The sequence below is a fragment of the Protopterus annectens genome, chromosome 2.part1 (assembly GCF_019279795.1).
Source record: "Protopterus annectens isolate FY-2018-M chromosome 2.part1, PAN1.0, whole genome shotgun sequence".
Classification (NCBI taxonomy): domain Eukaryota; kingdom Metazoa; phylum Chordata; order Ceratodontiformes; family Protopteridae; genus Protopterus; species Protopterus annectens.
This window is the reverse complement of record NC_056729.1, coordinates 1,453,232,014-1,453,259,479: the sequence shown is the minus strand read 5'-3', so window position 1 is coordinate 1,453,259,479 and position 27,466 is coordinate 1,453,232,014. Positions and strand designations below refer to the sequence as shown.

General features: G+C 47.3%; 1 protein-coding gene across 3 annotated transcripts in view; it reads right to left on the bottom strand.

The window, feature by feature from the left end:
- The window catches only part of PDS5A (PDS5 cohesin associated factor A), a 4,482,835-nt gene that overhangs the window by 2,881,357 nt on the left and 1,574,012 nt on the right, over positions 1-27,466 (bottom strand). The window lies entirely within an intron of this gene.

Here is a 27,466-nt window from a genome sequence, read left to right as displayed (position 1 = left end):
CCATGCTGTCAAGTTTAATGTCCTGAGTTGGCTGTGCAGGATCTGATTGTTTTGCTGGGACAGTAGACTAGGTGTATGAGGTAAGGTCCAAGCTGGGTATAGGGACAAGTTCCTTAGGATTGGATACCAGTACTGGTGTGGCCAGTCTGGGGCAATCAGTATCATCTTTGGCTTCTCCTGTCTGACCTTTAGGAGTACCTTGGGGAGGAGAGGCAGTGGAGGAAAGGCATATACTGATAGGTTTTCCAGCTGAAAGATAGGGCATCCACTTTCCATGCTTGTCTGTGATAAGTCCTTGTGCAAAATCATTTTAGTTGGTAATTGCGAGGGGAGACAAATAGTCCACTTTCCATGCTTGTCTGTGATAAGTCCTTGTGCAAAATCATTTTAGTTGGTAATTGCGAGGGGAGACAAATAGATCTATGTCCGGGCATCCCCATTTCCTTGTTATCATGCTGAAGACTTGTAGATCCAGCTTCCACTTGTGGGGATCCATGAGGTTTCTGCTTAGTTCGTCTGCCAGAGTATTTTCCTTTCCTGGCAGGAATTGTGCCTGCAGAAGTACTTGCTAAGTCAAAGCTGTGTCCCACAAGGTCATGGCTAGGCTGCAAAGGGGGTATGAATGTGTGCCCCCCTGCTTGTTTATATACCACATGACCGTGGTGTTGTCTGTCTTTATCAGTAGTTGTCCCGGATGAAGTAGGTCCTTGAAGGCTGTCAGGGCATTTTGAACAGCTAGCAACTCTTTGATTGATATGTAGATGCATTTGGTTTGAGAGCCATGGCCCTGAATGCATCTTCCTTTCATGTGGGCCCCCCAGGCATAATCTGATGCATCCGCTGTTAGTGTCGGTCTGGCTGGGGGTAATGTGAATGGCTGTCCCTTGTTCTGGTGACAAGCTTTTGCCCACCATCAAAACTCATATTGCAGGCAGGTAAATGAGAGTAATCATTGTTTCCAGGCTGTGGCAATGTTGGGTCCAAACACTTTTTAGGTACCATTGAAGTTTCCTCATATGCAGTCTTGCATATGGAATTAGTAGGATGCAGGATGCCATGAAGCCCAAAGCCTGCAGAATTTTTCTTGCAGATAACTGGGCCTTTGTTGCCAACATTTTGAAATAGGTAGTCAGTTGCCATTGTTTGTCTGGCGTGAGATAAGCCATCTGGGTAGTTGTATTCAAGCTTGCACCCAGGAATGTTATCTCTTGAGAAGGTACTAGTTTTGACTTCTTTTTGTTGACTGTGTACCCTAGGCATGTTCGAAGTCTTTTTACAAATGCCAGATGTTTAAGAAGAATGTCCTTGTTCTCAGCTTGAATTAGACAATCGTCCAAGTAAGGATATATTTGTATTTTTCTTTGTCTGCAGAATGCAATTACTGGTGCCAGGCACTTTGTAAAGACCCTGGGCGCAGTAGATAAGCCAAAGGGCAGTGCAGAGAATTGGTAATGCATTGAACCAGCCTTGAATCTGAGATATCTTCTGCATGATTGTCTGACTGGAACATGCAGGTATGCCTCTTTTAGGTATGAAGTCACAAGCCAAGCATTTTTGTCCAGCATGGGCAGAAGCTGCTGCAAAGTCAACATTTTGAAATTTGGAATATCCAAGAATGTGTTCAGAATAGATAGGTCCAGTATCGGCCTCCAGGCCTTGTCCTTTCTGGGTACCAGGAATGGTCTTGAGTAAAAACCTTGTCCCTGCTCTTGCTCTGCTACTCGCTGAATGGCCCCCATGTCCATGAGGCATGAAACTTGTTTTTGTGCCTCTACCCATTGATTTTTTTGGCAGATTTGGCCAGCCGTTTGCCTTTGGCAGAGTATGTAAATGGAATTTGTAGCCTTGTGACACTATATTTAGAACCCACTTGTCCTGGGTTATAATGTGCCAATTTTGAGCAAAAATTGCTAATTTTCCCCCTAAGGGTGCTGCCTGAAGATAAGTGCTTGGTGCAGGCAGGGGGAAGTCATTGAGACTGCTTTCTGTATGTTTGTGCTTTATCTTCTCCAGCTTTGGAGGTAGGAGCACCCCATTGTTTTGACTTATAAGAACCTTGCGGCTGGGATCTGCCCCTAGGGCGTCTGGATCTGCCCCTTTGAGGTCTGTCCGACACAGGAAAGGACCAATGTTTTCTAGGCCAGTGTCTACTAAACCTAGGTGGCTGTACGTGTAAGAAATCTTTAACAGTTTGCATAGATTTAGCTTTGTCTTCCATTTTCTTTAACACCTCTTCTGCCTTAACACCAAACAAAGTAACATGCTGTAAAGGTGCATCTAGTAACTTGACTTTAACATGATCAGGCAGATTTTGTTCCTTTAACCAAGTATGCCTCATAATTACAGAACCCGTAACTGCGGCCCTGCAGGAGGCCTCCAAAGAATCAAAACCAAATTGCAAAGTATGCTTTCCAACTTGTTCAGCTGCATGCAATAAATAAGGCATTTTCTTGTTTTCAGCACATTCAGAATTTAACATAATTTTCTGTTTAAGCAATCCCATGAGATGTTGCTGATACTTGAGCATATGAAACTGGCAGTTTAAGGCACTTATTAGCCAAAGTTGCAGATGTGTAAACCTTTTTTCCTCATCTATCCAGTGCTCTTGAATCTCTATCAGAGGGGGTTGGGGGTTTTTTGCTGTCGATGCCTTAACTCCCTTAGGACCCTGTGAAATAGTTTCTGGGTCAGCAGCAGGGTTTTTAAAAGAAATTTGTGAGAGTCAGGAACCCTGTAATACCTGTCAGGCTTAACAGGAGCTGGAGATAACACATAATGACTCCGAAAACACATAATCTACAATGTCTAACACAGGGGGGTGGCTAAAGGCCTGTGCTGTGGTAGTAAAAGGAAATCCCTGAGCCTCTTTTTAGATTCTGAAAAATCTTGGCTTTCCCAGTGAAAATGCTCCCTTATGGTATGCAAGGTTTCCCCAAAGGAATAATCCTCAGGAGGAGATGCTGAAGGTATAGATTCTTCAGAATCAGAATCCTCAAAGGGGGTAAAGAATATCCCTGATCAGAAGAAATAGAAACCCGATCTGAAGATTCATAGTCAGTGTCTTGCCTAGAGGGGAATGGGAAAGTACAGTTGTGTACCTACCATAAATGTGGATGTTTGAGTGTATTCAGTGTTGCAGTCATTACACTTGCGTTATCCTGCTGGCAGGCTACCCGCAGTCGGCCTGAATTCCAAAGTCCAGGTCCGGCGTCGGTTGCTGTCATCTCTTCCCTGACGTCAGTGCACCAGGGGTATAGAAGATGCAGCAGACTCCATTTTCTTCAGTTTTTCTTGCCCCAGATGCCAGGTGCCCCCAAAAGGGTAGGCTAAAAACACTGCTTATAAAAAGCATTCACTAAAATAAAGAATACCTTCATCTACAAGCAAATCCACCACATTGGTTGTATGGGATAGTGAAGTACAGATAAGTCCCAGCAAAGAAAGGGGGATGGTGGGTGAGTAACCTGGACTGCAACAGTGAATACACTCGAACATCTACATTTATGGTAGGTACACAACTGTACTATGTTCATCGTGTTTCACTGTTGCAGTCATTACACTTGGGTTGAATCCCAAAGCTGAGGTTGGGCGGCTGGGTCTAAATAGGATTAGGAGTGGCTATGAGGCCCTGCAGAACTGCAGTGGCAAAGCCTGCACTGGATTTAGAGTAAAGAGGTAAGTGGTAGTGCTTGGTAAAAGTGGGCACTGAACTCCAAGTTGCAGCCTCCAAAATTTCCTTGGTTGGTACTCCTCTGAGAAAGGCTGCTGATGTGGCTGCTGCCGTGGTAGAATGTGGCCTAATGTTCTGAGGCACTGACTTGCCATGCTGTGCATAGCAGAAACGAATGCAGTGTCCTATCCATTTTGAAATAGTCTGCTTTCAAATAGCTTTTCCTTCTGATCCTGCAGCATATGCCACAAAAAGTTGCTCAGTCTTTCGGAAAATAAGAAGTTATGTACTCACCATAACGTTCCATCTGAGTAGAAGACTTCATTTGTCTGCAACCTTTGGGTCTTGGATCCGACTTCGGATCCAAGCCGGCAACTTATTTTACAGCTTATGGATCCGAGCTCCTAGCTCCTCCCCTTACCCATAATCCCTGCCAACCCTGACTGACCTCAGATCAAGTTTGCCCTTATACCAAATCTCAGACCAAAAGTGTCTCAAAAGGGACCAAGAAAGGACATTCAAGAAGGACTTCTGAAGGCCAGGGGGAAGGAAGGGGGGATGGTTGCAGGCAAATGAAGTCACCTACTCAGATGGAACGTTATGGTGAGTACATAACTTCTTAATCTGAAGTAGGGACTTCATTTGTTAGCAACCTTTGGGACAGAGTCCCCAGCTACCTGAATCTTGGGCGGCCATCATGGCAGGATGTTCCGGAGCACTGCGGAGCCAAAGGATGCTCTCCCTCTGGAAATAACGTCTGGCTTATAATGGTTGATAAAGGTATGAAATGAGGCCCAAGTGGCTGCAGAGCAAATATCATCCAAAGATCCTCTAGATCTAAAGGCAGCAGAAGGAGATATGGAGCGAGTAGAATGCACCCATACTCCCTGAGGTGCGGGCCTCCATGAAGTTTCATAGGCCAGAAGAATACACTGTGAAATCCATCGTGATAAGGTGACCTTAGAAATAGCTTTACCCAGATTGAATTTGGCAAAGGAAATGAACAACTGATCGGATTGTTTGTAACCAGCAGTCCTATGAATGTAGAAGCGCAGTTGTCTGTGCACGTCTAAGGAATGCAGCTTGTATTCTCCTTTATTCTGGTACTTAGGGAAGAAAACTGGCAGGTTAATGGACTGATTGATATTGGTTTCTGAGGCCACCTTAGGAAGAAAGGAGGGATTGGTCCTGAGGTACACTCTATCCTGATGAAAAATCAAGTAGGGAGGTTTCGCACAAAGGGCCTGAAGTTAGGAAACTCTTTTCGCTGAAGTGATGGCAACAAGGAACGCCGTTTTCCAAGAAAGATATTTAAGTTCGGCCGAGGCAGCTGGTTCAAAGGGAGGGGCAGTCCAGGCTTGAAGGACTAATGATAGATCCCAAGGGGGTACAGCTTCCTTGACAGGAGGCCTGAGCAGGAAGGTACCCTTGAGGAAGGTTTTACATAATTTCGCAGTCATCAAGGGACCTGACTCGTGTCCCACATGGTAATGAGAAATGGCTGCCAATTGAACCTTGACCGTAGAACAGCTAGCTCCCCATTGAAAAAGTCCGGTGAGGAAATCCAAGACAGACGGCAACGAAGCCGTGAAGGGAATCTATGTTATGGCGTTCCGCTCAGATGGAAAAACGCTTCCATTTACTGCGATAGACTTTTCTAGTGGAGGTTTTATGTGCTGCCACCAAGATGGCTTTAACTGGTGAAGAGATGCCTGGAGTCCTGACTAAGAGTGGAACTGGAGCAGCCAAGCTGTCAGTTTCAGGTTGTCCAGATTCGGGGTCGGTAGGCCAAAGTGATGGGATATTAGTTCTGGAATGGGATCCAGAATCCAGGGAGGATTCACCAGATGAGACCACAAGTAAGGGAACCAAGTTTGACGATGCCAGAATGGGGCAATGAGAATCATTCTGCTCCCCAACCGAGAGGCTTTCTGTATCAGTTTCAGCATCAGGGGTAGAGGAGGATAGGCATAAAGTAGACCGGGAGGCCAAGCATGCACTAGAGCGTCTCTCGGGGTTTCCCCGAGGGGGGGGGATCAGAGCGAAGAAGCTGGAACATTTCGTGTTTGAGGGTGTGGCAAAAAGATCGCAGCAGGGTTGCCCCCATCGGAGAAAATCCGCTTCGCTACCTGGGAATTGAGAGACCACTCGTAAGGGGAAACAATAGTGCGGCTGAGCTTGTCCGCCAGAATGTTGGACCGTCCCGGAATGTGCGTTGCGATAAGGAAGCGGTTGGTGGAGATTGCCCATTCCCACACCCTCATGGCCTCTCGACAGAGAGGGTAGGACCTGGTTCCCCCCTGCTGTTGATGTACCAGACAACTGACATATTGTCCGTCTGTATCGCAATAGTTCCTACGGGGAGAAGGTTCTGAAGTGCTTACAACGCCAACAGCACCGCCCTCATCTCCAGAACGTTGATATGCAAGGAGGTCTCTGTATCGTTCCACGTGCCTTGGATCACTGGATCATTCTGCCTGAGCAATGCCCCCCCCCCACCCGAGGCGAGAGGCGTCCGTGGTCACAGTGGCGAGGGGATACGGCGTACAGAAGGGTCATCCTGTATGAAGGTACGGGGACTGGAGCCACCATAAGAGGGCCCTCCTGCAAGCCCTGCTGAGTGAAATAGGATGGCTGAGGGGGAGAAACTGAAAGGACCATTGGACTAAAAGGGTCCACTGTAGCACCCTCATATTCAGACGAGCGCATGGAAGAAGAGTTATTGCTGCTGCCATGGAGCCTAGCGCCCTCAGGACCAATTCCGCCGGTGGGGCTTTTAATTGGAGGATGGCCCGCACATGAAGTCTCAGGTTTTGAAGTCGCTCCGAAGTGAGGAACGCTGCGACTTCTCGTATCTAGTTTGGCCCCTATGAAATCTATCACTTGTGTTGGAGCAAGGGAGGATTTGTCCAGGTTCATCGTAATGCCTAGATGGGGAGCTAGCCGGAGAAGATGATTTCTGGCTGCGCAGAGTAGATACCTTGTTGGGGCGGACAGGAGCCAGTCATCCAGGTACGGGAAGACCTGCATTCCCTGGAGTCTCAGGTGGGCCACTATCACTGCTAACACTTTGGTAAACACCCTGGGGGCTGTGGTGAGACCAAAGGAAAGGACCCTGAACTGATAGTGACTGGCTCCCAGCCGGAAGCGGAGAAACCTCCTGAATCGTCTGTCCATTAAAATGTGGTAGTACGCATCCTTGAGGTCTACTGAGCACATCCAGTCGCTCTCCCGCAAGAGGGGGAGAATGGATTGAAGGGTGACCATCCGGAATTTTTCTTTGGTTACTGACAGGTTCAAGAGTGAAAGGTCGAGAATCGGTCTCAAGTCCTCCGTCTTTTTTGGCACCAGAAAGAACCTGGAGTAAAACCCTAATCCGAGTTGATCTGGGGGACGGGCTGGATGGCTCTTTTTTCTAGCAGCTGCTGAATTTCTGCAGCTGCTGCCTTCCTCTGATCGGGTGGTACATCGGGGAGATTTTGAGTCTGGGGACATGGTACAGTGGGATTTTGTAACCTCTGGATATGATATGAAGCACCCAGTGATCTGACGTAATGGACTCCCAAGCCACCAGGTGGTTCGAGAAGCGCCCCCCGACTGCCTCCAGAGTGGAGCAGTCGGGCAACCCCTCAGGGCTGCTGCGTGGGCCGATCAGAGAAAGTCTCTCTGGACCCAAAATTTCTCAGAGCCCCTCTGCCTCTAGGGCGGTGTCCTCCCTGTCCTCCTCTGCCCCGGAAGGACTGGTTGTCCTGAGCAGGATGGGAATGTTGCGTTTTCCGGAACCACATCTTCTTCTGTCCCTTTTGGTTCTTGGAGAAGGACCTCTGGGGAGCCGAGAAGCGGACTCCGACGGCAGACAACGTCTTCCCGTCCTTTTCGCTCTGGACAAGTGTCTCGCGAACGATCTTGCCAAACAAGGCAGAACCATCAAAGGGGGCATTTGCAAAGGATGCCTTAAAGGACTCCGCAAAGTCACAATGTCGGAGCCAGGCCTGACGTCTCATGACTAGACCCGCTCCGCTGGCTCTAGCGGCTCCCTCTGGTGCGTGGGACAAAAGCCGCATAAAGGTATTTGAAACAGATCTTAGAGTGGCCATACGAGTGGAGTACAACTGCTTGTCCTCCGCCAACATGGACTCTGGGAGGAAAGCAGCATATTCTTTGATAGGATCTCGCTGCATCCTGACGACATGTGCCATGTAGTTCAGGGACCTTACTGAGAAGGTTGCTGAACTAAATACCCGCTTCCCGAGGCGATCCATCGAGCGGGGCTCCTTGCTCGGTGGATGGACCGAGGGGCTCTCCTGAGCTAATTCCCTCTTCGTGGCTGCCGCGATCAACATGGCATCTACGGGGGGACTCTTGCTCCAATGGGACCGGTCTGCAGGGGGACTCAAAATTCTATCTGGCGTTTGGGGACGGGCTCCACAGTGTCCGGCTCCTTCCACGCCCTGGTGGTGATAAGGCCCAACAGGGGGTCGGCCGGAGGGGACACCCAAGAGGTAGACGGGCCTGCTTCGAATGCCTCCAGGAACACGGACTCGTCGGAGGAAGGCTTGGGGGCAGACACCCCCCCCCTGATCCTGAGCATTTTCCATAATGTCTCCAAATGAGACATCCTCGGGGGGTGACCTTGGGGAGCCTTCCCCTTTGTCCAAGTCTGTGTCCTCTGTTAAGGACTCGGGGGAGTCCACGTGTCTAATCTTACACTTATGCTTGCGAGGCACTTCCTCGGGGGGACTGTCAGAGGAGGTCTCACCAGCAATATCCTGTTCCAGTGGAACAACCTGGGACATCGAAGCAGACTGTCCTTGTGGCCGGGTGATGGAAGCATGACCCAGCAGAGAGGAAGTGCAGGGTGGAGCCGATGCAAGGACCGGGGGTCCGGATGCTCTCAACAGAGCCCTCTCCACTACATCAAAGGCCGAGGGGGAGCCTTTCTCCCTGGGATCTGAAAGCAGGCTCCCACTCGGATCCGATGAAGGGATCGGAACCGGCGCCGAGGCCACTGGATCCAAAACACCCGTGTGTTCTGACATGGACGGAGCCGAAGGCACACTGAATCCCTCAGATCCGAAGCTCGGCCCACGGCTCAAAAAAGTCGGATCCGACGAAGGACCCGACAGACTTGAGGGCAGGGTCGGATTAGAAGTACCCGGTACTGTCGGCGCCGACCCACCCCCGGCTCCAACACTGCCCGGCTCAGAGCGCTCCGAACCCGGGAAGCGGGTCAGAGAAGGAGCTATCGGGGCAAAAAAAAAAAAGGTGTCAAGCTCCCCCCCCCCGAAGGGGGGAGAGGCAAGAGCACTCCCATCTGCAGCTGGGCCTGGATGAACCTTCTCATCATCCGGTCCAAGTCTGCATCAGAAAGACTATAAGAAGATCTCGACGAGGCCACAGAGGCGGGCCGGGAATGCCGCCTCGATGACCTCGACGAAGATCGGGTCTCCTCCACCTCGGGTCCCGGGGAAAAGCAAGGGGATCGGATCCGAGGAGGTGGGGAACTGGAAGCCATGGAGGGAGAAGCCCGCTTAGCTAGGGGGGCCGAAGCGGAGGCCTCGGCCCGCCGCTTGTGGTGCTTCTCCCTCCTGTTCTCCCTCCTGGCCTCCCTTTCCTCCGGCGTCTTAGTGGGAGTTTGAGTCCCGGCCGGGGGAAGGGGGGCAGGAGTGGCTACCACCAAGGACTGAGGAGGAGCCACGGGAGTACCGGAGGCCGAAGCTGGATCCGAGGGCAAAAGTCCCGCCAGAACCAACTTTGACCTCCGCTCTTTCAGTGCCCTAGGGTTGAACGCTGCGCAAATGGAACACCCTGAGGACAGGTGTTCAACCCCAAGGCACCGAACACACAGAGTTGTGGCCATCCACCGGTGAAAGCTTATGGCCACACTCGGTGCACTTAGAAAAAATGGGTTTTGGGGCCTCCGACATTAGAAAAAAAATATAGTAACTACACAAACACACCAGGCCCAAAAAACACAAGCAACACACACACACACTACGAACCAGCGAGGGGAGGACTTACACTAAAAATGAATAAAATTAACAAAAGGGAATCCTAAACACACACACTGTTTAAGTAATCAAAAAAAATTTTCTATATTGACAAGTTTTTTTCAAGACTTATCTGAAAGTCACCAGGAGGTCTGAAATCCAGCTGTCTCTTCTAAGAGCGGCAAACTAGATCTGGGGTCAATCAGGGTTGGCAGGGGATTATGGGTAAGGGGAGGAGCTAGGAGCTCGGATCCATAAACTGTAAACTAAGTTGCCGGCTTGGATCCGAAGTCGGATCCAAGACCCAAAGGTTGCTGACAAATGAAGTCCCTACTTCAGATCTTTAGTTTTGTCCAAGTCGAAGCGTAGCTGCCTGTGTATGTCCAAAGAGTGCAGAAGTCTCTCCCCTTTATTCTGGGGATTTGGATAAAAAGTTGGCAAATGAATGGTTTGGTTAAGAGCCACAATGGATACTACCTTTGGCATAAATGTTGGGTTTGTCCTTACAGAAACTCTGTCCGGATGAAAAATGATAAAAGGTTCCACTGCCATTAATGCCTGTCACTCTGAGACTCTTCATGCTGAAGTTATTGCTAGGAGCAGAGCAGTCTTCCATGATAAGAATTTTATCTCAGCTGTATTGGCTGGCTCAAAAGGGGGCAGTGTGAGCTTTTCCAAGACAAAGTTGAGGTCCCATGTAGGTATTGGTGCTCTCTTTGGGGGTCCTATGTTTTTGGCCCCTCTGAGGTACTGTCTTAGCAGTGGATGAGAAAAAATAAGAAGTTATGTACCTACCATAACGTTCCATGTTAGTTGTCTTCTTCTCACCTTCTTTCTTGCTGGATGGGTTCGGAGCCAATCCTCGGCTCAGACTCAGCCTATACTATAGCTCGAGAGCTATTTTTTACCGGCTCGAGGCAGCCCTATATCCCACAATACCATGCGCTAACTGCCCAGATCTCGTTTGGCAGCTAACACATAGCGTAGAATTTTTTGTTACCAACAAAAAAAATCAATATATATATATATATATATATATATATATATATATATATATATGATCAGTCTCCCTGGCAATAGTAGTCATGATATGGGAACCTTGGAAAAAGGGGCAACATCATGAAATAGAAGGATCTCAGAACCTTCAAGTCTGTCTAGGCTAGGGGGCAGGAGGGAGGGACGCAAGAAAGAAGGCGAGAAGAAGACAACTAACATGGAACGTTATGGTAGGTACATAACTTCTTAATGTTAAGTTGTCATTCTCGCTTTCATTCTTGCTGGATGGGACCGCGTCCCTAGCACCTTGTTCCTGGGTGGCTCAACGGAACAGACTCCTGAGTACAGTGGAACCAAAGTCAGCTCTATTTCTGGAGGCTATATCCAGTTTGTAATGGGTAATAAAGGTATGTTGAGAAGCCCAAGTAGCTGCTGCACAAATGGCATCTAACGGTAACCTTGCTTGAAAGGCTGTTGAAGTCGATAGCGCCCAAGTTGAATGAGCCTTAGGTTTTGAAGGAAGTTGTTTATGTCTCAACTCATAGACAAAGGTAATGATGGAAGCTAACCATCTAGAAAGGGTTACCTTTGAAACTGGAAGTCCTTTCCTCCCGTCAGCATAAGAAAGGAAGAGTTGTTCTGACTTCCTGAATTGTTTTGTTCTGTCTAGATAATACCGCAATTGTCGATTAACATTCAAGGAATGTAGTTTCTGTTCAGCCTGTTTTGAATAATTTGGGAAGAAAACCGGCAAGTGAATAGTGTGATTCAGATTTGATTCAGAAGAAACTTTAGGTAGAAAGGAATGGTTTGTTCTGAGAGCTACTCTGTCTTTATGAAAGACCAAATAAGGGGAACGAGTAGACAAGACGTGAAGCTCCGACACTCTGCCGGCAGAAGTTATAGCCACTAGAAACAGAGACTTCCAAGAGAGGAGCTTGAGAGAACAAGAAGCTGCAGGCTCAAAGGGAGGAACAATTAGTGAAGATAAAACTAAATTCAGGTCCCATTGTGGAGGAAGATCCTTAATGGGAGGTCTGAGTCAGAAAATGCCCTTGAGGAAAGCTTTGCACAGTTTATGGGACATAATACTGGTTTCCGAAAGACCTACATGAAAATTGGCAATGGCCGCTAGTTTAACTCTGATAGTGGCTGCCGATGAACCTGCATGAAAAAGCCCTGCCAGAAAATCAAGAACTTTGTGAATTGGAGCATTAAAAGGGTCTAAGGACCTAGCTTGTGTCCAGAAGGAAAAAGGCTTCCATTTCCTCGCATACGTCTTCCTGGTATTAGACTTATGGGAGGCAAGAATAATGTCACGGACAGGAAGAGAAATGAGGGGAAGCCTGGCTATGGTTGGAAGTGGAGCAACCAAGCTGTGAGGTTGAGGGACTGAAGAGACTGGTGCAGCTTGCCAGTCAGATGGGTCAAAAGATCTGGAAATGGTTCCAGATGCCAGGGCTGTTCCAGAAGGTATCGGTGCAGGAACGGAAACCATACTTGTCGAGGCCAGTAAGGAGCAATGAGGATCATTTTGGATCTCAATGCTGTTGCTTTCTGAATTAACTTTGGGATCAATGGAAAGGGGGGAAAAGCATATAGAAGACCCCGAGGCCAATCGTGGACTACAGTGTCTCTGGGGGGTGGCCTGGTAGGGGGAAGAGAGTGAAGAAGTCGAGGCACTTGCTGTTTTGAGGTGTTGCAAAAAGGTCGCAGCAAGGCTGGCCCCACTTCTGGAAAATTCTCTCTACTACCGCTTGATTTAGAGACCACTCGTGAAGCATGAGAAGTGTTCTGCTCGATCTGTCCGCTATGACGTTGGATCTCCCGGGGATGTGCATTGCTATAAGAAACCGTTGAGAGGAGATCGCCCACTGCCAAAGTCTGAGTGCTTCTCGACATAGGGGGTAGGACTTTGTTCCGCCCTGCTTGTTTATGTACCACACTACGGACATATTGTCCGTTTGAACTGCTATAGTGCCCGTGGGAAGAGAGTCCTGAAGGGCTCGGAATGATAAAAGCACTGCTCTCATCTCTAGGACATTTATGTGCAGGTGGCATTCTAATTGCTGCCACGTGCCCTGGACAGTCCTGCCCTGATAATGCCCGCCCACACCCGATCAGAGAGGCATCCGTGGTCACAGTGGCAACTGGAGGGGGAATAACAAAGGGTCTGCCCTGAAGAAGTTGAGGGGAAACTATCCACCAGACGAGGTGTTTCTTGAGAGTCGGGGTTATCAAGATGTTGTGAGTCATCGGAAGTTGTTGATAGGACCACTGAGAGAAAAGCATCCACTGAAGAATTCTCATATGGAAGCGGCCTAAGGGAAGAAGGGGAATCGCCGCTGCCATGAGGCCCAATGTTTTCAGTACTAACTTGAACTTTGTTGGACTGAATCAGAAGGTGGACATTCTGCCGAATATCTATCACTCTCTGAGGTGTTAAAGTTGCAGACATTTCTGTGGTGTTTAACACGGCGCCTATGAAGTTTATACATTGACAAGGTGACAAGAAGGATTTTGCAGAATTTTGGAAATACCTATCCTGTTGCAAATGTGAATGGTGTAATCCCTGGTTATGATAAGATGCTGCTTGGTGGTAGCGGTAATGAGCCAGTCGTCTAAATATGGAAAAACCTGGAATCCTTTTTGTCTCAGGTGAGCCATGACCACTGCCAAACATTTGGAGAACACCCGGGGGGCTGTGGTGAGACCAAAAGGCAGGTTTGGTAATGACTGGCTCCCAACCGAAAGCGGAGAAACCTCCTGGAGCGCCTGTGTATCTTTATGTGATAGTACACGTCTTGTAAGTCTAACGAGCACATCCAGTTGTCTCTGCCCAAGAAGGGCAGAATGGACTGCAGCGTTACCATCCAAAATTTTGTCTTCTGCACAGATTTGTTAAGTCTGTTGATATCCAAAATGGTTCTCCAGTCTCCTGTCTTTTTTGGTACCAAAAAGAACCTGGAGTAGATTCCGGATCCTAGCTGGTCTGCTGGGACTGCCTGGATGACTCTTTTTTTAACAGCGTTTCTATTTCCAGCTGTGCCTGACCCCTTTGTCCGGGTGGTACGTCTGGGAGGGGTCTTGGAAATTGGTTTGGAGGGGAAATGAAGGAGATTTTGTAACCCTCGGATATAATAAACTGTACCCATTTGTCTTGAGAGAGGGATTGCCAGGATTCCGGGTACAGAGATAATCTTCCCCCGACTGCCTCCGAAGGTGGACAGTCGGGCAGCTTCTCAGAGATGCTGAAAGGGTTGGTCAGGGAAGGACTCCCTGGAACCCTGGTTCTGTGGACCCCCTCTGCCCCTGGGGCGGCGTCTATTGTTGTCCCCCCCCTGCCTCTAGGGGGAATTTCACCACGTGCGGCAGGCGCAACTCCCTGTGGTTTACGGAACCACATCTTTCCACCCTTCTGACCTTTGGGGTATGGTCTAGATGGTGTGGAAAAATGGACTCCCATGGCAGAGTGTGTCTTACCGTCTTGCTCGCACCTGGTGAGGGTATTCTTCACCTGAGGTCCAAACAATTCTGAACCATCAAAGGGGGTGTTGGTGAAGGACGCCTTGAAGGGATCAGCAAAATTACAGAGTCGCATCCAGGCATGATGTCTCAACGCAACACCTGTGCCTGCGGCCCTACTCGCTCCATCAGCTGCATAAGAGATAAGCCGCATGGAGGAATTGGCAATGGAATTCAGGGTAGCCATCTGGGAGTTAATCTTGTCCTGATACCCCGCAGCAGAAGGATCCTGTACAGTTTCACCCAGTTCTTTGAGCAAATCTCTCTGAAGGAGAGTGAAATGACAAATAGTTCAGCGATCGCATAGCGAAGGTCGCTGAAGCAAATGTCCGCTTACCGTACCCTGTCCATGGTCCTAGACTCTTTGTTAGGAGGATGAACAGGTACAGAAGGATCAGCTAATTCCTTCTTAGTGGCAGCTGCTACCACCATAGCATCTACCGAGACACCTTTGGTGATAAATGTCTTGTCCGCCGGAGCAGAAATAAATGTTGAAGGCCTCCTAGGGGTAGGTTCCATGGAGTCAGGAGCTGCCCAAGCCTTTCTAGCCACCACTTCCATCAGTGGGTCGAAAAGGTGGGAACACCCAGGAGGTGGAAGGGCGAGATCCAAAGGCATCAAGGTAAACCGACTCATCTTCGGAGGGTTTGAGTGTGGACCAATTCCCCCTCTGTTTCAGGATCTCTAGTATGTCTGAAAAGGAGACCTCTTCAGAGGGGGATATGGGGGAGCCCTCAGACTCATCCAAGTCGGTGTCCGAGGTTACAGACTCAGGGGAGTCTATGTGCTTCCTCTTGGACTTTCTTTTCCTAGGTGGCTCTCCTGAAGCTTCAGGAGAGGCCTCGGAGGAGGATGAGACACCCAAAGTGGGCACCCTATGCATTGGATCTCTGCTATCAGTTGCAAGAAGATGGCCAGAGACCGTAACAGGCACTGTGAAGGGAGGAGCTGAAGAACCCAACCTTGGAGCGGACACTGGATCCAGCACGCTCCTCATCACCTCAAAAGCCCTCCTATAAGGCACCGAATACAGTCCCGGCTCCGAAGACAGCAGAACCGCCCCCGGCACCAACAAAGAAGGCTCCGAGAATGATGTCAGAGCCGAACTAACCAGAGCCGACGCTCCGAGAGGGAGAGCGGGGTCAGACAAGGGTCCGATGCCACTCGCCCCCTCGGAGCCGACAATGGAGTCTCGGTGCCCAGACTTCTCCACGGACGGTACCAATGAAGAAGTCGGAGCCAACGACGCCGGAGCCAAAGGTGGAAATATCGGCTCCGACGTGGGCAAGGTTACGGTTCCAACAAACTCTGGCTCCGAACTCGACTGGAGAGTCGGAGCAAGAATTCAAGGCGGCACCAAGGGAGCCACAGTCTGGTGAGATGGGCTTTGGAGTATTTGGGCCAGTGCCTGAGATTTTATAAGTCTACTGACCACCCTCTCAATATCGTGGTCGGAAAGCCTAGACGACCTGGAGGAATGAGTCCTATGACTCCGCTCCGAAAGAAGGGGTGATCTTGGAGCCGATCGGATGGACTCTAATGATGGGGATCTAGAGCGCTTGCGTGCTGATGTCGGCTCCGATACAGGTTTCGGAGCGGGTACGGTCTTCCTCACCTCGGATTCGACTGGAGCCGATGTCGGAACAATCTCAGTTTCACCAGCCCTCGACTCAGAAGCTGGAGCCGAGGGCTTGGTGGGCTTAGACAACTTCCCCAAGCGAGACTTGGAAAGGGAGTCATTGGGCTTCAATAAGCCCCTCAAAATAAGTTTATTACGACGCTCCTGCAGGACTGTTGAACTAAATCCGTGGCAGACGGAACAAGAGTCCTGCAGATGCAAAGGTCCCAAGCAGTAGACGCAAGAAGTGTGACAGTCTGTCAGAGACATTTTCTGACAGCACGAGTCACACTTCTTGAATCCCCAGACCTTAGCTTCTTTAGACATAGTTACCCTAAAAAACAGTAACACAGTCAGCACACCCACTCACTCAACTTTCACACCAAGGGGGATTTAAGGGGCTGACTAAGACAACAACTCACACACACAATAATGGGGGAGAGTAAAGAAAACTAAGCCTGTAGGCCCGAACAGAAAATTAAACTAAAGGGGTGGGTAGGGCTTAACGAAAAAATTACTAATAGGTAATTTAGGTAAAACTATATCAATGGGAACTATCTGACAAAAAACTAACCTGAAGTTTAGAAGAATTTCTTTTACTGACCTGAGCCGGCAAAAAAAGGCAACCTCGCAGCAAAGGAGATCTGGGAAGTTAGAGCATGTTATTGTGGGATATAGGGCTGCCTCGAGCTATAGTATAGGCTGAGTTGGAGCCGAGGATCGGCTCCAAACCGATCCAGCGAGAATGACAACTTAACATTAGGAGGTTCCATATTGTAATGCGCTGAAATGGCAGAGGCATGGATCTTAATTGATGAGAAGGATAGGCCTTTGTCCAGCATCTCTGTTAAGTATTGTAAAATCTGAGGAATATTTGAGACAAGCGGTTCAAGTCCTTGTGCTTGGTTCCAAGCACAGAATCTCTTCCATTTTTCTGCATAAGATTTTCTGGTGCTGGGCCTCCTGGCTTCTAAAATGACATCCATAACTTCTTTACAGAGAGGTGTATTCTGAGTGGTTATATTATTCGCCATGCAGCCAGATTTAAGGTTCTGAGTCGGCTGTGCAGGATCTGATTGTTTTATTGGGTCAGAAGATGAGGAATTTGAGGTAAAGTCCAGGCTGGGCCTTGAGACAAGCTCTTTAGGATTGGGTACCAGTGCTGGCGTGGCCAGTCTGGGGCAATCAGAATCATTTTTGGCTTCTCTAGTCTGACCTTTAGGAGTACCTTGGTGAGGAGAGGCAGTGGAGGAAAGGCATAAACTATCAGGGTTTTCCAGCTGAATGACAGAGCATCCACCTTCCATGCTTGAGAGTGATAAGTCCTTGTGCAGAATCTCTGTAGTTGGCAGTTGTGAGGGGAGGCAAATAGATATATGTCTGGGCATCCCCATTTCCTTGTTATCATGCTGAAGACTTATGGATCTGTTTTCTACTCGTGAGGGTCCATGAGGTTTCTGCTTAGTTCGTCTGCCAGAGTATTTTTCTTTCCTGGCAGGAATTGTGCCTGCAGATGTACTTGATAGGTCAATGCTGTGTTCCACAAAGTCATAGCTTGCCTGCAGAGGGGGTAGGAATGCGTGCCTCCTTGCTTGTTTATGTACCACACGACTGTAGTATTGTCCATCTTTAGCAAAAGTTGCCCTGGATGAAGTAGATCCTTGAAGGCTGTCAGGGCATTCTGTACAGCAAGCATCTCTTTTTGACTGATATGAAGATGCATTTGGTCTGTGGGCCATGTGCCCCGAATACATTTTCCTGCCATGTGTGCCCCCCAGGCATAATCCGATGCATCTGTTGTTAGTGTTTGCTTGGGTGTGAGCAAAGTGAAAGGCTGTCCCTTGTTGTGGTGACAGGCCAGTGCCCACCATCGAAAAGTACAGTTGTGTACATACCATAAATGTAGATGTTCGAGTGTATTCACTGTTGCAGTCATTACACTTGGGTTATCCTGCTGGCTGGCTACCCTCAGTCGGCCTGAATTTCAAAGTCCTGGTCCGGCGTCGGTTGCTGTCGCCTCTTCCCTGACGTCAGTGCGCCAGGGGTATATAAGATGCAGCCGACGCCATTTTCTTCAGTTTTTCTTGCCCCAGATGTCAGGTGCCCCCAAGAAGGAAAGCAATATATATTGCTTATAAAAACATACAGTAAAATAAAAACAATACCTTCATCTACAAGCAAATACACCACATAGGTTGTATAAGATAGAGAAGCATAGATAAGTCCCAGCAAAGAAAGGGGGATGGAGGGTGGGTAACCTCGACTGCAACAGTGAATACACTCGAACATCTACATTTATGGTAGGTACACAACTGTACTATGTTCATAGTGTTTCACTGTTGCAGTCATTACACTTGGGTTGAATCCCAAAGCTGAGGTTGGGTGGCTGGGTCTAAACAGGATTAGGAGAGGCTATAACGCCCTGCAGAACTGCAGTGGTAAAGCCTGCTCTGGATTTAGAGTAGAGAGGTAAGTGGTACTGCTTGGTAAAAGTGTGCACTGAACTCCCGGTTGCAGCCTCTAAAATGTCTTTGGTTGGTACTCCTCTGAGTAAGGCTGCTGAAGTGGCTGCTGCTCTGGCTGAATGTGGCTTAATGCCCTTAGGCACTGATTTGCCATGTTGTGAATAGCAGAAACAAATGCAGTCGCCTATCCATTTTGAAATAGTCTGCTATGAGATAGCCTTTCCTTGTGATCCTGCAGCACATGCCACTAAGAGTTGCTCAGTCTTTCTGAAAGCTTTAGTTCTGACCAAGTAGAAGCGTAGCTGTGTATGTCCAAAGAATGCAGGAGTCTCTCACCCTTATTCTGTGGGTTTGGATAAAAAGTAGGCAAGTGAATGGTTTGGTTAAGGGCCACACTGGACACTACTTTAGGCATAAATGTCAGGTTTGTCCTCAGAGAAACCCTATCTGGATGGAAAATGATAAAAGATTCAACAGCCATGAGTGCCTGTAACTCTGAGACTCGTCTTGCAGAGGTTATTGCTAGGAGCAGAGCTGTTTTCCAAGATAAGAACTTTATTTCAGCTGTATTGGCTGGCTCAAAAGGCGGCAGTGTGAGTTTTTCCAAGACATAATTGAGGTCCCATGCAGGTATTGGTGCTCTCCTTAAGGGTCTTATGTTTTTGGTGAAAAAATAGTTGGTTCCGTATTGTAATGAGCTGAAATGGCAGAGGCATGGATTTTAAATGATGAAAAGGATAGGCCTTTGTCCAGCATCTCAGTTAAGTATTGTAAAATCTGAGGAATACTTGGAACAAACGTGTCAATTCCTTGTGCCTGGTTTTCAAGCACAGAATCTTTTCCATTTTTCTGCATAAGATTTTCTGGTACTGGGCCTCCTGGCTTCCAAAATAACATCCATCACTGCTTTAGAAAGAGGTGTGTTCTGAATGGCTACATTATCTGCCATGCTGCCAGATTTAGGGTTCTGAGTTGGCTGTGCAGGATCTGATTGTTTCGTTGGGTCAGTAAGTGAGGAATTAGAGGCAATTTCCAGGCTGGGCCTTGAGACAAGCTGTTTAGGATTGGGTACCAGTGCTGGCGGGGCCAGTCTGGAGCAATCAATCATTTTTGGCTTCTCTTGTCTGACCTTTAGGAGTACCTTGAGGAGGAGAGGCAGAGGAGGAAAGGCATACTGTTAGGGTTTTCCAGCTGAATGATAGAGCATCCACTTTCCATGCTTGCTTGTGATAAGTCCTTGTGCAGAATATGTCTGTAGTTGGCAGTTGTGAGGGGATGCAAATAGATCTATGTCTGGGCATCCCCATTTCTTTGTTATCATGCTGAAGACTTGTGGATCCAGTTTTCACTCGTGGGGATCCATGAGATTTCTGCTTAGTTCATCTGCCAGAGTATTTTTCGTACCTGGCAGGAACTGTGCTTGCAGGTGTACTTGATAAGTCAATGCTGTATCCCACAAAGTCATGGCTTCTCGGCAGAGGGGGTAGGAATGTGTGCCTCCCTGCTTATGTACCACATGACTGTTGTATTGTCCATCCTTATCAGTAGTTGTCCTGGATGAAGTAGATCCTTGAAAGCTGTCAGGGCATTTTGAACAGCTAGCATCTCTTTCTGATTGATATGAAGATGCATTTGGCTTGTGGGCCATGAGCCCTGAAAACATTTTCCTGCCATGTGGGCCCCCAGGCATAATCTGATACATCTGTTGTTATTGACTGCCTGGCTGTGGGTAGGGTGAATGGCTGTCCCTTGTTGTGGTGACAGGCCTGTGCCCACCATCGAAACTCCTGATGCAGGCAAAGAATGAGGGTAATTAATGTTTCCAGACTGTGACAATGTTGAGTCCAAACACTTTTTAGATACCATTGTAGTTTCCTCATATGCAGTCTGGCATATGGAATTAGCAGAATGCAGGATGCCATGAAGCCCAAGGCCTGCAGAATTTTTCTTGCAGATAACTGGGTCTTTGCTACCAACATTTGGAAGTAAGACGTCAGTTGCCTTTGTTCGTCTGGTGTGAGATAAGCCATCTGGGCAGTTGTATTTAAGCTTGCATTCAGGAATATTATCTCTTGAGAGGGTACTAGTTTTGATTTCTATTAGTTTACTGTGTACCCTAGGCAAATTAATAATCTTTTTACAAACGCCAGATGCTTTAGTAGAATGTCCTTGTTCTCTGCTTGAATAAGGCAATCGTCCAAGTAAGGATATATTTGAATTCCACTTTGTCTGCAAAATGCAATTACTGGTGCCAGGCATTTTGTGAAGACCCTGGATGCAGCAGATAAGCCAAAGGGCAGTGCAGAGAATTGGTAGTGCATTGCGCCAGCTATGAATCTTAGGTATCTTCTGCAAGATTGTCTGACTGAGATATGCAGGTATGCCTCTTTTAAGTCCAAAGTTACAAGCCAAGCCTTCTTGCCCAGCATGGGCAGAAGCTGCTGCAGAGACATTTTGAATTTTGGGACGTCCAGAAATGTATTTAGAATAGACAGATCCAGTATTGGTCTCCAGGCTTTGTCCTTTCTGGGTACCAAGAAACGTCTTGAGTAAAATCCTTGTCCCTGCTCTTGCTGTGGTACTTGCTGAAAGGCCATCATGTCCATGAGGGATGAAACTTGTTTTTGTGCCTCTGCCCATTGATTGTGTGGCAGGTCTGGTATACCCTTTGCCCTTGGCAGGGTGTGAAAGTGGAACCTGTAGCCCTGGGACACTATATTCAAGACCCATTTGTCCTGGGTGATCATGTGCCAATTTTGAGAAAAATGTGCTAGTTTTCCCCCTAAGGGGGCTGCCAAAAGATAAGTGTTTGGTGCTGACAGAGGAAAGTCATTGGGACTGTTTCCTGTATGGCTGTGATTTGTCTTCTCCGCTTTTGGAGGTAGAAGCGTCCCACTGTTTAGGCCTGTATGAGCCCTGGGGCTGGGATCTGCCTCTGGGGCATCTTTATCTGCCTCTTCGTGGCCTGTCTGACACTGGAAAGGACCAATTCTTTGTAGGCCAGTTCCTGCTAAATCTGGGTGGCTGTACCTGTAAGAAATCCTTTACTGTTTGCATCGATTTCGCTTTGTCCTCCATTTTCTTCAACAGCTCCTCTGCTTTAACACCAAATAAGGTATCATGCTGTAATGGAGCATCTAGTAATTTTGCTTCAACATGATCAGGCAGATTCTGTTCCTTTAACCAAGCATGCCTCCTAATAACAGAACCCGTAACTGCAGCCCTGCAAGAGGCCTCCAGAGAATCAAAACCACATTGCAATGTATGTTTTCCCACTTGTTCAGTTGCATGCAATAAATCCTGCATTTCCTAATTTTCTGCACAATCAGAATTTGACAACTTTTTCTGTTTTAGCAGTGACATTAAGTATTGCTGATATTTAAGCATATGAAATTGACAATTTAAAGCCCTCACAGCCAAAGTAGCAGAAGTGTAAACCTTTTTTCCCCATCTGTCTAGTGCCTTTGAATCCCTATCAGAGGGGATAAGGTTTTTTGCTGAAGAAGCCTAGACCCATTTGGGACCTGAGAAATAGTTTCTGGGCCAGCAGCAGGGTTTTTATGAAGAAATTTGTGTGAATCTGAAACCCTGTAGTATCTGTCTGGTTTAACAGGGGCAAGGAGTAAAGAGTCAGGAGAAAGGCCGGACTCTGAAAATACATCATCTACAATGTCTAACACAGGAGGAATAGCCAGAGGCCTGTGTTGAGGAAATAAAAGAAAATCTCTAAGCCTTTTCTTAGATTCTGAGTAGTCTTGACTCTCCCAGTGGAAGTGCTCCCTCATGGTATACAGGGTTTCCCCAAAAGAATAATCCTCAGGCGGAGAGGCTGAAGGGATAGATTCTTCAGCATCAGAATCCTCATAAGGAGGAAGAGTATTCCTGTTCAGAAGAGGAGTCAGAGGAAATTAACACCTGATCTGAAGATTCATATTCTGTCTCTTGCCTAGGTCTCCTGTCAGGAGGGGGATCGGAACCCCTGATCAAGGCAATTAGGTCTTCGGACATTTTGAGCATCTGTTTTTTAGGCATGGAAGTCTGTCCAGGAGAATGCTGTACTTGTTTTTTTGTCTTTAGAACTGCTTTAGTCTTTGCTTTAGAAGCTGAAGTAGGCTTTACTTATAACTGTGTAGGTCTGAAAACACCCTCAGAAGCCGATGCCTGTCCAGCGGCTCAAGACCCACCTGAGGGAATAGTTTCCGAGTGTCCAATACCTTGAGTATCCAGAGGCCTAACTGGCTCCGCGTGGGAGTCGTCAGCGGCCTGTGGCTCTGAGGTAGCGGGCGTCAGGGGCTGCGAATGCGCCTCACTGAGAACCGGCGGCTGGCCTAGAAGAGGCTTCGTCGTCGGTTTTGGACGTCGGATGCCTGTCCTTTTCTTTGTCTTTGTGCTTTTTATGAACTCCGGTCGTCGGTTGTTCCGACGGCATTATATAGTTAAACCTTCGGCCAAAATAATGTAAAGCAAAATCGAACCAATGCTTAATAGTGCGTTGGTTGAATCTAGCACAAAACCGACAACTAGCAACGTCATGGTCAGGGCCTAGGCAAGGAATACAATAGGTTCATAGGTTCATAGGTTCATACTAGGCTATCTGCCCGAGGGCATTTACAAGCCTAGCCCATAGTTTTGTGGCTTACGCCACCCCTTTAGTATGGGGAACTATACCCATTATTTTGCTGTGCCTCTGTCGAGCAGTGACACTGAGGTAATCCCTGGGGTATATCTGCGATCTCCCATCCATTGGTCAAGATCCTTATGAGGTATTTGCTTCCCACAAGAAATACAATTGTTAACTTTTACTGACATAGGTCTGGAGCAAGAAAAAGTTTCCCCAACAGGGTACTTAGCTTTATTGAAGATGAAGACTTCGGATCTGAAATTCAAATTCAAATATGTCAGGAGTCGGCTGACTGGCACTGGCGAACTGCTTTTGCTTCGGGCACCGCGCAGCAAGAAAGACTAAAGAAAATGGCGTCGGCTGCATCTTTTATACCCCTGGCGCACTGACGTCAGGGAAGAGGCAACAGCAACAGACGCCGGACCTAGACTTTGGAATTCAGGCCGACTGCGGGTAGCCTGCCAGCAGGATAACCCAAGTGTAATGACTGCAACAGTGAAACACGATGAACATCAACAAAGTATGTTGGCAGCTGTGCCCAGAGTTGACAACATGATAGAGATTTAATTAAAACTGCCCCCTCCTCCTTTAGTAAGGTCTTACGTCTTCTCAGGCCAGTTTAAACACCGAGACTGGCAAAGGAAATTGAAAATAGGCTTAACTTTTATTTCCTATGGTAAAAATATATAAGCAAAATGGGGAACTAGAATTAGCTGTATAACCCTTACTCACTATAATAAATTTTCAATTAAGTTATAAATTATACACAGCCTACATTTTAAAGACGCCTCTTCAAGCACTGTGTTCACGTGTCTTAAAAGATCAACATCAATCAGATTCATTTTAAAAGACTAGTACCAAACAGTTAATATATAAGCAATCCACCCTGGGGAAGATTACTTAAGTGGGAACCCAGTACTGTCAGAATGAAAAACGTGGAGATATTTGTATTTTTTACTGTAAGATCCAATTTGTCTGTCAGTGCTGTTTACATGTGTTTAGATGTTGTGAGAATATAGTAGACGGAATAGAGCTGAAGTTCATTTGAAGGATACATTTGTGAATTCTGAAGGGAAAAAATACTGGCCTGGACAGTGCGTGTGTGTATGTGGGGAGTGGGGGGCAAGATCCTATACCCACTATCCTGGGGGGGGGGGTACCCCCACCTCATTTAATAAATAAAATCACAGAGAAAGCTGTATTACATAGGGGCAGGCAAATTTAAAAAAGTGCAGCGTCAAAAAAGAAAGAAAAACGTAATTAAATCAATAGCTACCATTTTGTGAAGTTGGAGGAGGCATATCACAGTGTACATCATATCTTGTGGGAAATTCTACAACAGTACAGGAACTTTTCCGTTAAACCCCTACCACTTCGTGCTGCTGTGTTTTGCTGGTATTTCAATACAACTGAATCAGCAGAAAAACTCAAAGCTAACCAGGTAACAAGACAGAACAGTTGAACTGTCATTTGGGGAAAACCTGTAAAAACCTTCTTTTACACAGGTAAAGGACCAACAGCAAATATAAGCACTGATTTGCTACTCAGCTATATTGACACGTGCTCTAAGTACTTAGACTATTTGAGAAGTCCACCAACATAACCACCACCTAAATACGGTTCCACAACTACAATTGAAAGGGCTACTAAAACAAAGTGCGGTGTGCCCAAAATATTTAACTGAACAACCGGCCTTGCTTTCACTTGAGAAAAAAACAGGTGACAGAGGATGGAAGGGGAGGAGGGTACGACATCTCGACAAAGATTCAGGTGTCCAGGCCATGTTTGGGGCAGATGCTAATCCATGACAGTAAAGAGGGACTCAAAACCAATAGAGGGCTGAAAAAAGGAAATTAGGGTGCAAACAGAATATAAAAAGAGCTTTACCTACCTCACTTTCTTTATACATTATCAGTTGCTAAAACAGTTCAACATGTCTAGTTTAAAGACAAACTACAGGAAAGAATGATGTCAATGGGACCGGATGGTGTCCCCGGCTGTGTGCTACATGAGCTAAATGAGGAATTGAACCCGCACATAAGGCAGCTGTTTAATCTCAGCCTTACCACAGGATATGTGCCCAAGGAGTGGCGTACGGCAACTGTGGTCCCACTCCACAAAGGCGGCGCCTCTACGGACCCTGGTAATTACCACCCCATAAGCTTAACAAGTCTAGTCTGCAAAGCTATGGAGAGGATCATAATGGAGCTCATAAACAAAGATATAGGGGACTTGCAGACATTGGACCCGACCCAGTTTGGCTTTGTCAAGGGAAGATCATGCCTTTTGAACTTGGTCGACTTCTTCAAACAGTCACCAAGGCCATTGATGAGGAAAGGCAGTCCATACAGCCTACCTTGACCTTGCAAGGCTTTCACACAATACCCCACTGGTATTGTAGAAAAACTTACCAGCTTAAATGTAAACCCATATGTCACAAGATGGGTTGCAAACTGGCTTAAGGACAGAACCCACAGGGTTAGAGTTGCTGGCTGTGTCAGACTCCAAGCCGGTCACAAGTGGTGTCCCACAGGGCTCGGACCTTGGCCCCTATTGTTTGGCATCTACTTCTCAGAAGTACAGGCCAACATGGGAGGACTTTGGCTGACAAAGTTTGCAGACGACTGCAAACTGGGCCATAGTGGAAAGTGCATCGGACACGGATATCCTTCAGAAGGGACTCACGGAAACAGATAGCTGGTGCCAGAGCCATGGCCTGAAGTTAAACGCCAAAAATGTATAGTCATACCCTTCGGGAAAAACAAGGTAACCCCAAGCTACCATATAGGTGGCAATCCACTAAGCACAGAAGAGGTTATCAGGGACCTGGGAACCCAGGTTGACAGTGGCCTTTCTTTGACACTCACGTTGCTAAAGTGGTTAGAAAGACCTTCTACATTGCCCACCTGATCATGAAGGGATTCACATCCAGATCTAGTGAGGTCATTGTTCCCTGTACTCTTCACTTATCAGACCAATGATCGAGTACAATGCCCCATTCGGGATGTATCTCACCCGACATCTGCAGCAATTGGAGAGACCCCAAAAGTTCCTCACCAAAAGGATAAAGGACACCAAAATCTGTCATATGCTGCCAGATTGAAGAAACTCCAGCTCTATTCAGTCGCATACCGCCTGCTCAGAGGTGACATGTGCCTGACATACAAGGCCATGTCCAACCCGAATTAATGGACATGCTCCACCTCAAAAATCCAAATCCACCAAAACCACTAGAGCAAGCGACTTAAACCTTAGCACGGATATAAATAGGACGTGCTGGAGGGATAGATTTATCACTCAGAGACTCCCTATGCTGTGGAATAAAATCCCGGTCCATGTGAGGCAGAGCACCTCGCTGACTCTGTTCAAGAGAAATCTAGACCTGTGGATGGGAGATCGTAGGTTTACCCCGGGAATCATCTCTGTGTCACTGCTGGACAGAGGCACAACAAACTAATGAGCACAGTATTTTTTCATATAAGGGGTGGCGTAAGCCACAAAGATTTGGGCTAGGCTTATAAATGCCTTAGGGCAGATAGCCTAGTATAAACCTATGAACCTATGTACTGTCAGCTACTGAAGGATCATTCCAGTTTATTTCAGCAACATACTGCAGATTAGACCACACCCCCTGATTCAAGACCCTCACCAGATAAAATGCACAACTGTAGTTTGCGAAGTGATTCTCCTCTGTCAAGTACCTGCAGTAATATACATACGTGAACAACATACTAAGTTGTACTATTTTATATGCAATACTATGCACACTTGCCAGTCAGTCACCTAGCTGAAGTAACTTCAGCTGTCGGTGAGCATCCCCCTTTTGCCTCTTTTGAGTTGTCTCTCAATTTCTGCAAAACCCAACTTGTTCATCGTCCCAACAGCTCAAGTGTGTGTATCAAAAGAAGCCAGCGTTACTGAAATACTGGCAAAACACAGCAGCGCGAAGTGAAGGGGTTTAATGGAAAAGTATCCAGGAACATATAACCACTGCTGTATACCATTTGGCCCTTGTATCTGAAGACTGACAGTTATGTTTGCATTTCTGGCCCTTAAAGTGAAATATGTTTAAGGAGAGAGAACGACACACTCCAAGTACGTCTCACGAACCTACCCATTTCTGATTTCCATGGACAAGGTAAAAGGCAAAGCCAATGTGTACAAATATCCAGTGTGAATATATAATTGAAGGTAGCAAATGTGCTGTTTGTAGAAAACGTCCTATTAGCCCTCAAGTGAACATGATCTCCAATGTCCACTTGAGAGACTTATTATAGGGTAGAAAGCAGAGAGAGCAGAAATCAACACCTCCAAATTTGAGATCACTGAAAAGGAAGCAGCTTCTAGATGTAGAGGTGTGCAAGTATCCTATGGTCTTGTTCATGAATGAAGGCAAAAAGGACTGTGAAATTAACCAGCAGATGGATGCACTGCTAGTAGTACTGCAAGCATTGAACTAGACTGTGTTGGTGCAATGACAGAGAAGTCAAAGGATGAAGCTCCCAATTTCCTGATCACCTAAACTCCTATTCTTACCTATGGTTATGTGGTTTTAAGCAGTGACTGAAAGGATAATATCAC